Source organism: Canis lupus, chromosome 29 (assembly GCF_003254725.2).
Source record: "Canis lupus dingo isolate Sandy chromosome 29, ASM325472v2, whole genome shotgun sequence".
Classification (NCBI taxonomy): Eukaryota; Metazoa; Chordata; class Mammalia; order Carnivora; family Canidae; genus Canis; species Canis lupus.
Window position 1 is genome coordinate 38,609,160 of NC_064271.1, and position 10,846 is coordinate 38,620,005.

General features: G+C 46.4%; 1 pseudogene; it reads left to right on the plus strand.

The window, feature by feature from the left end:
* The first annotated feature begins 9,749 nt into the window (after nucleotides 1-9,749).
* LOC112650749 (60S ribosomal protein L9-like) lies at nucleotides 9,750-10,482 on the plus strand (annotated as a pseudogene).
* Nucleotides 10,483-10,846: the final 364 nt, after the last annotated feature.

Below are 10,846 nucleotides of genomic sequence, written 5' to 3' on the forward strand. Positions count from 1 at the left end.
CACCAGGCTCCCTGCAGGGAGCCTGCTTCTCCCTCGGCCTGGGTCTCTGCCTCTGTGTGTGTGTGTGTGTCCCTCGTGAATAAATAAGTAAAATCTTAAAAAAAGAAAGAAAGAAACTCAAAGCGAGGACCAATAGTTTAAAAAAAAAAAAAACCAACTGAAGAGATGCCTCAGCATGGAATCACATAATGTCCTCTCAACCACCTATACTTACCTGGAGGCTCCACCAACGGTGCGGTCCTAACGAGGAAATAACCGGGGGCAGATGACCAGTCCTGTAAACAGGGCACTAAAACAGCCCCCATCGTGAGCCAGCAGGCGACACCATGGACTACACGCTCCAGGAGGGCAGCTGTAGGCTGTCCCTTTTCTTCCTTCCTGTATGCTCAGTGGCCAGCACAGCGTCTGGAAAGTAGGAGGCGTGCAATAAATATTTTTGGAATAAATGCTTCCCGAACTGCAGTCTTAAGTAGTTTGAAGCCCAGCCAGCCAGGCAGCCCTGGTGGCAGTGCAACCTCCTCGCCTGGGTTTCAGGGGAGCCGCGGCCTCGTGTCATCGTGAAGGTGCCCAGTGCTTCAGCCTTTGGGAAACGAAGAGCATGGATTTATTTTTAAACCCCACTGGCACGAACCCTTGACGTCTTTGAAAGATGAAAAGGAAGTTGCCAAGCAGTGAAGAGCAGTCATTAGGCCGGGCAGACATTCCTCTTTCTGACCAGGGCTCTCCATTTACTTTACCCCAGTTAAGACTGGGTGATTTGTGGAGGCGAACATCGTTCAGCCTTTCAGCAAAATTTCAGATGGAAAGCGTGTCGCAGGCTAGTGAGGGGCCCTGGTGTGGAAAGTTGTAAAGAATCACCAACGTGTTTTGTGCCTTTCGTTACTGAAAACACGACCCCATAGATATCAGTAATAATATGAAACGGGCATGACGGGGGGCATTTGCAGAGCACTCAGCGACATCTCTCACGTGAGCTGTCTCACCTAATACTCACTGAGACATCATGAGCTCGATGCTTTGGCCCTAGTTATTTTCGGTTGCAAAAACTCATCATTCCAAGAACACAAGTGGCTCCATGGAGGTCTCACATGTGTCCAGTGATGGAGTCAGAATTTAAAGCTGGTCCACCTCCCTCCAAAAGCTCTTGATGACTAGATGAATTTCTAGTTGAGTAATATCTTAAGGTTGGCCTCCGTCTTCTGCAAACCTAGATAAAGACATAGAAGACAAAGAGCAATCTGAATATTGCCATGTCTCTTCTTCTTTTTTTAATCTCACCACGAAGTGTTGGCACAATTTAGACTATAAGGAGTTACAGCTACAGTGACCTCCCGGGGCCTGTTTCGCAGCAGGTGTCTGGGTAGACAGACCAGAGCGGGGTAGCCATGGTCAAAGAGTGAGAGTTTTCTTTCATCCACCATTGCACAAGCAGAGCCGTTGAGGCGTTTGCCATTAGAAGACTTGGTCAAGTCATCCCCCTCGCTGAGCCTCCTCCAGGGGGAAGAGCATGAGCTTTGGATTCACATAGACCGAAGGACACCTGGGAACCCACCGAAACAGAGGTAGAAGCTATAATTCTTTGGCCACTCCATCTGCTGCAGCGGAGTCATCCAGGGCTTCTCTACTCATTCATATAGAGCAGAGGTGGTCTAGAACTTGCTGCCCATACAATAGCCACTAGCACATGTGCTCATTTAAGTTTAAAACAAACAAAATTAAAATTTCAGTTCCTTCGTTGCACTACCCACTGTCCGAACATTCAGGAGTACACATGGCTAAGAGCTACTGTCTCAGACGATGCAGGTCTTCGACCGTTTCTGAAATAATCCAGTCATCACAGAAGATGCTAATGAATAGCAGGGGTCTGGATAACAAGGAGAGCAGCCCCTTGCTGCTCAAATGACTGCCACTTACAAGCAGAGGGGCCAGGGCCTCCAATTTTAGTGTTCGTTTTAATGGGAGGTTTCTTTGAATGGTGAGTCCGGACTCATTCAATTATGAGAGGATGAATCCAACTCAAAAATAGCTTACACAAAATTAGAGAATTTATTTGTTCTTATATCTGAAAAGTCTAGGCATAAAGCCCAGCTGGATCCGGGGGTTCAAATCTCTCATTAAAACTATGTCGCTTGGGGCACCTGGGTGGCTCAGGGGTTGAGCATCTGCCTTTGGCTCAGGGTGTGACCCGGGGTCCTGGGATCGAGTCCCACATCAGGCTCCCCGCAGGAAGCCTGCTTCTCCCTCTGCCTGTGCCTCTGCCTCTCTGTGTGTGTCTTATGAATAAACAAAATCTTTAAAAAAAAAAAAGACTATGTTTCTTATCTCTATGCTTTACCCTCTTCTGTGCTGCCTTTCTTCGTAGGCTGGCTTTACTACCTAGGGGCAAAGGTGGCCCCCAGTGGACTCAGGGTCCTACCATCCTAGGTACCCACAATCTCAAATTTGTCCTCCTATGTCAGTCTCTGATCAGCTGGACTCGGATCCATCCCTCCATACAGGAGTATGGAATATTCTATTGGTAAGGATTGGGCGCCAGGTTCAGAGGAAGGGGGTAAATGAGGAGGTTGCATTTACCCCAATCCCATGACTAAGAATAGAAACTGGTGGTTCCCCCAACGATGTCTGAAACGCACACACACAACGTAGCTACTACAGCCGCCTATGCCTACAGGGGGACAAATAGTAGCAGTATTGGCACTAGAGGTAGTGACAACGGGTGGTGATATTAAGGTGGAAGTATGTCCAGGGTAGTTTTTTTGCCGAAATCCAGGGAGATTTATTAAAGTGCTGCTGTTCATCACCGCTCATTGACTACTGTCTCCGCATAACAGGAGAAGAGGCACTACCTTTACCTACTTAACAGGTACCAGGTGTCCAAGCACACCTGTGCCAGCCCGGGTTCTCTGACTTATGAGCCAGCTGTGTGACCTCAGGCAAACCCTAATTTCTCCATACCTTGATTTCCTTATCTTTAAATGGGGACAATAATACCAATTTTATGAGGTTCTTCTTGAGCGTAAAGGGGAGGGTTCGCACAAAGTGCTGAGCGCCGTGTGAGTGAAGGGTAATCCCACTGTCCACGCTGCTGGCACCGTTGTCACCACAACCTCCCAGACGGCACAGGGTTAGGGCTCACGATGAGTGACGACACTGAGTGTTCCAGGAGCGGGGAAGGCCAGCAGCCCCGTACCCCGGTGGGTCCCGGGAGGGTTTCGGGGAACGCACGGGACATGGGCAGAGGTCTTCAGCCTGGACAGTCGGGCAGAGGGAAGGGGGCAGCGGGGCCGCCAAGGACCTCAGTGTCTCCCACTGGGGAGCAGGGGGCTCTAGACGGTGGAGGCGGGAGCTCCTCTCTGACCATCAGGAAAAGCTGAGAGGCAGCACGATTTTTTAAACATTAATAAAAAGTGCACAGCAAAGCTTGAGTGGGAGCAGCCGGGCAGGCGTGAGTCCCGCGGGTCCCTGCACCCAGCTCTCAGCGCGGGGGCGGTGGGTGCTGAGGGCCTCCCGAGGGCCGGCCTGAGCAGGCCGCCAGGGCTCACCCAGGGGGGTGGGGGCCTCTGAACAGCTGCTGCGGCGCTTGGGAAGCATGTGGGGGACACACTTCTAACCTGGAATCCTGCGGCTCCGAAACAGGTCCACCTCTCCCAGGGTCCGGCTGGAAATGCTTCAAGATTTCTGCTGGTCGCAGGAAGCTGGGGCCCAGTGTGGGGCCACGGTGCACGGTTTCTGAGAGCCGAGAGGAGAACTTTCCATCTCATCTCAGAGGTGGGAGAAACGCAGTTTAGCTTGCGAGCAAAGTGGGTGCGAGGGAGCCGTCCCCCCCACCGGGGTGCGGGCCAGCGGGGAGGGAGCACTTCCAGGGCCTGCTGTGATGCCCCACTGCCAAGGCGGGCCTCTGGGAGCTGCAGCTGCAGAGGAGCTTCCGCACGCCCTCAGCCCCCACCGCGTGAGTGGATGTGTGTGAGGAGAGCGCGTGTGCACCAGCGCACACCACATGCACCAGCCAAAAGCCTTCATTAGCGCGCCTTTAGGCCTTAGACCTTAAAGGCCACCAGGGCAGCTGTTGGGGAAGAGCCAGGGAACGACATGCAAGTCACGCCTCTGCCTGGGGCCACACGGCCTCTGCCCAGGTCATCGCAGCCCCCCCCACCCCCCCCCCCGGAGCTCCGAGTCCTTCATTTGTAAATGAGGACGATAGTCTGGGACCCGGGGGACTCCGGGTTTGGACCAAGAGCCCAATTAGAACGCGAGGAGGCCCCAGGAGGTCTGCGGCGGAGCCTAAGGCCCTGTTTCTCCAGGTCCCGACCCCCGGCCACAGCACCCGCTCCTCCCGGGCAGCTTGTTAGAAATGCAGCCTCAGGGCCTGTGCCTCGGACCCACTGAATCAGAACCTGCATTTAAAAATAAGGTGTGCACGGCTGATTTCTATGCACATCCAAGTTGGGGAAACACTGAAGCACCGGAAAACTGGGTTTACAGATTCGTTGCAAGGTTGAATACAAGCCCTCCGACCCTTGGCTACTGCAAGGTCGGCCACGCAACCGACTTCCTGAGACAGCGCTCCTTCCTCGGTGGCTCCCAGAGAGCAGCAACCAGTGGCGTGAACCAATTCTTGGAGGCGCCCAGCACACCGTGCGCCAGGCTCACCTTGCAATAGTGTGACAAAACAAGATTTTTTTTTTTTGTAAGTACCTTGGCCTGGAAATCCCTGCAGGACCCTGTGGCCTTCCATCACGGCCTGCATTTACTACCCTCCCCAGCCCCACATTGGCCCCTCTAGACCCTTCCCCACTCCCTCCTTCCACTGCTGCCACAGTGCCCCCCCCCCACACCGGTCCTCAGACATGCCAGGCACCTCTTGAAGGAGAGCCTTCGCATTGCTATTCCCTCTGCTTAGAAGGCTGTTCCCTTCAATAGCCACAGGGCTTAGTCATTGCTCCAGTGCTACCTTCTTCATGTTGCCCTCCTCAACCCTTCTCATTGAAAGTGCAGCCACCTCCTTTCACCCAGAGACGTTTCTCTCCATGCCAGTTATCGCTTTCCAGCACACTCTATGCTTTACTTGTTTATTATGCTTTATTTTTATCCCTTTCTGACCCAAATTAAAATGTAAGTTCATGATCAGCAGAGATTTTCGTCTGTTTTAGTCACTGCTGGATCCCAGCTCCTGGAACAGTCCTGGCCCACGACTGCTTGCCATGTAGTGAAGGTGTGAACAAACACACAGAAGGATGGCTTTGACCGTGGGCTCTGTAATCGGACAGACTTGGGCTTGAACTTCAGCTCTACCACGGGGAGCTGTCTGACTCAAGGCACATAGATTGGATCTGTACCTATTGGTTATCATCATTAAAACAGACTTATTATTACCATTAAATATAAACCCCATTCTCCTAAGAGACTGACTCACAAGTATCACTCATTTTTACAAATAACCAAACTTTCAAAGAATATGCCACATTGCCCAAACAAGGCTAAGGAGCAGGATTCACTTCTCAGGGGTCAATTCTTTTTGCATCGGGGAAAAGAAACCAAAAAAATAAAATAAAATAAAATAAAATAAAATAAAATAAAATAAAATAAAATAAAATAAAATAAAATAAAATAAAATAAAATAAAAATGTGCATGCATACTTCACCCAATGAAAAAGCTCCCTATTTTCTTTTTTAGGAGCAAATCAGGAAATAGTGGTTTCTTTTATATTTCCAACTAAAATCAAATGTCTGTCTTTGGACAATAGAAACTCGGACTGAACCTCAAGGAATGATTTTGTGGTGTTCTTGGCCCTGTGAAACCGACCAGATGAGGAGGTGGCTCCCTCACCCGACGAGTCACTTAAACCCACAGGAAAAGGAGCTAGGAACTTTTTCCCGCATGCTTAGACCTACTGTAAATATCTATAGAGTAAATGGCGGGTTTCTCATAATAGTTGTTCCAGGTATTTTTCTAGAGGTAAGAATTAAATATAAGTAGACTGTTTTAATTCCATTGGCTCATTCTTCGGACCTTGAAGAGCACTCATTTCTCTACCTGCAGTACAATGACTATTGGTGTGTGTCAATCACCTCACGTCTTGGAACCTCAATTCTGTTTGCCCTCAAATGGGGATTTGAGTCAGGTAGCACCTAAGGTTCTTTCTGGCTCCAACAGTCAGAGATGCTCAGAGATAGTCAGACACAGTCAGAGACTCAGAGACTTAGAGCATCTCAATCTCCTTTATCCCCCACCCTGGCTCCACCCAGTTCATCACTAAGTCCTATGTGTCTGAGTCTAAAATAGATTTGAAATCTGCTCACCCTTACAGTGAGCACCTCAGTACTCACTGGAGAGCTTCCTCATTGTTCCTTCTCTCTTGTACCTCTCCAACCTCTGCTCCCACAGAATGGACAGCATGGTCCTTTTGAAATAAAAAAAAAATTGATTCTACTCCTCCACTTAAGCCCTTAAATAGTTTCCTTTTGCACTTAAAACACCATCTCAAATCCTTAGGAGGGACAACAAGATCATGCACCATCTGGCAACACCCCTACCCCCGTCCCCTTCCCCTGCCTCATTTCAGAACCCCTTCCCCTCTTATTTCCACCAGCGCCACACGGCCTGCTCAGGTTCCTGGCTACATGCTGGTGGTTCACATGAGCTGCTACTGTGCAAGCCGCTCAGCCTAACTCTTAGCCTCTGATCCCACAACAAATGTCTTTCTCAAAGATGCCTTCTTGGACTCTTTGTTGTACATTGCATCCCTCTCAATTCTTTTTCTTGATAACACTTCTTATACTCTGCAGTTATGCATCCCTCTATGTGTCTCTTTGCTTCATATCCATGTCTCATTTTAAGTTCTAAGCTCCTCAAGGAGAAGGACAATGTGGTTGGTCCATATATTCAGCACACAGGGGGGCTCTTGGTATATACTTGGCAATTAATAAATATTTGCAGAATAAATGAATGGATGAATTATCAAGTCCATCTATGAAGGGAGAGACAAAAATAGGACTGCTCTTTTCGTTACCATCTTATGAAGTCATTTAAAATAATACATGCAAAGCAATTTGAATCCATAAAGAAATATTTTTTAAACCAAGGCATTATTCTTTTTCTAATTTAAATTCAATGAGCCAACATACAGTAGTACATACTTAGTTTCAGATGCAGTGTTCAATAATACACCAGTTGTATATAACAACATGCAGTGCCTCATCATATCACGTGCCCTCCTTCGTGCCCATCACCCAATTACCCCACCTGCCCACTCACCTCCCCTCCAGCAACCCTCAGTTTGTTTTCTATAGTTGAAAATGTCTCAGGATACCTGGTGGCTCAGTGGTTGAGTGTCCATCTTCGGCTCCAGTTGTAGCCCCAGGGTCCTGGGATCGAGTCCCACATCAGGCTCCCTGCAGGGAGCCTGCTTCTCCCTCTGCCTGTGTCTCTGCCTCTCTTTCTGTGTCTCTCATGAATAAATAAATAAAATCTTAAAAAAAAATTTTAAGTCTCTCATGGTTTCTCTCCCTCTCTGATGACTTCCCATTCAGTCTTCCCTCTCTTCCCTTATGGTCCTTTGTACTGTTTCTTATATTCCACCTATGAGTAAAACCATATAACTGTCCTTCTCTGATTGACTTATTTTGCTCGGTATAATACCCTCCAGTTCCATCCATGTAGATGTAAATAGTAGGTATTCATCCTTTCTGATGGCTGAGTAATATTCCATCATGTATATAGACCACATCTTCTTTATCCATTCCTCTGTCGATGAACATCAGCTTTTTCCACAGTTTGGCTATTGTGGACATTGCTACTATGAACACTGGGTTCAGGTGCCCCTTTGGATCATTGCATTTGTATCTTAGGGGTAAATCTTATACCACACACAAAGATAAATCAAAATGGATGGAAGATCTAACTGTGAGACAGGAATCCATCAAAATCCTAGAGGAGAACACAGGCAGCAACCTCTTTGACCTCGGCTGCAGCAACTTCTTACAAGACATGCCTCCAAAAGCAAAGGAACCACTGGGACTTCATCAAGATGAAAACCTTCTGCACAGCAAAGGAAACAGTCAGCAAAACTAAAAGGCAACCTAGGGAATGGGAGAAGATATTTTGCAAATGACATATCTGATAAAGGGCAGTATTCTTAAAGTCATTGTTCATAGATTAACTCATCTGTGAGGTAAAGGTTTGTAAAGTTTTTTTTTTTTAATTTTAACAAAAGAACACACTTATGGACCACATAACAGAGTATCAAAAGATTTGGATTGATATTTTAATGACTCAAAAACTTTGATCGTAGCATTACTGAATCTGTGACTTTAACCAAGTCACCTAGCAAAAAAGAATAGCTATGTGCTTACTATCTCGTATCACCTGCTGAAGAGTGACTGAGGATATAGTAAACACATGCATATTTCCTGTCTCATTGGCATTCGCAGGCTATCTGAAATGAATATATCAAAAAGGGAACTTGCAATTGCCATAACTTTAAGTATCCGTTATAAGAAGGGAGTTAACTAGTATTATAATTATTATCAAAACACTGACTAAAATTCATTTTGCATAGTTATTTTTTTAACCTTTTTTAGTTCCCTTATAGCTAGGTTCTCTGAGCTTCCGGTCAATGAGTTAGATAATGAGTAAATTAAAACATGTTATTACAGAAGATTGGGAATGTGGTGTGACCATTAGAAGGAAAGAAAATGAAGCAAAGGCCTGGAGCCTGATGAAGGTGAGGAGGGAGTCCTAATCCCCTTGGAGTAAGCTTGGCTAGACATGAAGATGCAGCCACAGGAAATGTCATGCTACCAGAATAAACAGGTATGCCCACCTCCATCCCCTGGTTGCCAAAAAATAGAGATAATCGTCCCTGGTCCTAGCAACCAATGAGGAATATTGTGAGAATAAATTAGATACCGTTTTGCTTTGGAGGAAAAGCACTATATAATTTATGATATTGTTATTATAATCATTAGTCATCTTTGTCTAGATTTATGGAGTGACTCATCCTAAATTAAGCCTTTGGAACAATGAGAAGAGGGAAATTTATGAGACCTACAATGATTTTCTAGTCTCATAAAAGATTGTAGTACTTGATTCTTGAGATGTTGAAATATCTCTGCCTCTTAACAGGAGGCTACAGGGACCATCCTTTGATTCATTATTTGTTAAGTCTTTCAGGTCTCCCTCCTTTTGCTCCCCTGGGACTAATAATTCAGCAAGCATTTTAACAGTCACCTTGGCTGTCAATAAATTATTTTAACTTACCTTTACAAGTGCCTGCTATTTCTCTCCTTTTCCTATGAGAATAAAAATATTGCTACTTTTTTATTCCCCATAATTTCTCTACAAACCCACTTAACATCCCGGAAGCACCTATAATATCAAAGCAATGAGCCAGGTGTAGAGACATAAGGAAATAAGATTCTGTCCCTCCCTCAAAGAGCTTGTAATTTAGTTGAAGAATATAACTAACAGGACCAAATCTGTTGGATATTTAAAAAAAAATAATAACTATGAGGTCGCAGGAACTGAATGGATAGAGAATGTGAAAGAGAGGGGAGAGTACGGAGGGCAGATCTGAGGAGGGACCCATCAGATCCATTTTAGGCCCACTGAGCTGAGGTTGATAAGATGTCCAGCAAGAAGCTTGACCCATGGGTCTGGAGTGTGAGAAAGAGGTCAGGACTGGAGACTCCGATTTGGATCTCATCCAAGGAAAAATCCTGAGACTGGGGGACATTCCCAGTGAGAGAATATGAGACGAGAAGGGAAGACAAGGGAGAGTCTGATGGTTAAAGAAAAAAAGGGCAAGAGATGCTCTCCCTTTGCTGCATCTACTGTGAGAGTGAAGACCATTCTCAGCAACCAGACCGTCACCATTCCAGAAAATGTCGACATCCCCCTGAAGGGACGCACTGTGATCGTGAAGGGCGGGCCCCAGAGGAACGCTGTGGAGGGGCTTCAATCACATCAATGTAGAACTCAGTCTTCTTGGAAAGAAAAAGAGGCTCTGAGTCACAAATGATGTGGAAATGGAAAAGAAGTGGCTACCATTTGCACGTCTGTAGTCACGCAGAGAACACGATCAAGGGCTTTACACTGGGCTTCCATTACAAGGTGAGGTCGGTGTGTGCTCACTTCCCCGTCAATGTTGTTATCCAGGAGAATGGTTCTCTTGTTGAAATCCGAAATTTCTTGGGTGAAAAATACATTTGCAGGGTTCAGATGAGGCCAGGTGTTGCTTGTTCTGTATCTCAAGCCCAAGAAGATGAGTTAATTCTTGAAGGAAAATGACATTGAACTTGTATCAAACTCAGCTCCTTTGACTCAGCAAACGACAACTGTTAAAACAAGGATATCAGAAAATTTTTGGATGGTATCTATGTTTCTGAAAAAGGAACAGTTCAGCAGGGTGGTGAATAAGATCTGAGTTGTCGAGCTACAGAAACAGCAAGATGCCAGATGATTCTTCAGACTTATTTGTGATACTTTAAAGATGCAATAAGAACTATACTGATTTGGGGCAAAAAAAGAAAAGAAAAGAAAAAAGAGGCAAGAGACAAGTCATTTTTGGGAGAGATCAAGGGATGAGAAGGGCTAATGAAGAGAAAGGATAGGAAAAGGCAGAAAATGGCAGACAGTGAGGAAGGAAGAGGAATCTTGATGAAGAGCAGAGTGGAAGAGTCAACCTTGGAAATGAACCTCCTTCCCTCTCTCCAAGCAGCACAATGAGGGGCAGATGCGTGCAGATATACTCTGAGGTGGGACAGAGGAGACTTACAGGAGAGATTGTTGGCCATGCAATGGAAAATTAAATTACAAAAGGCTGTGGTGGGGCCGCCTGGGTGGCTC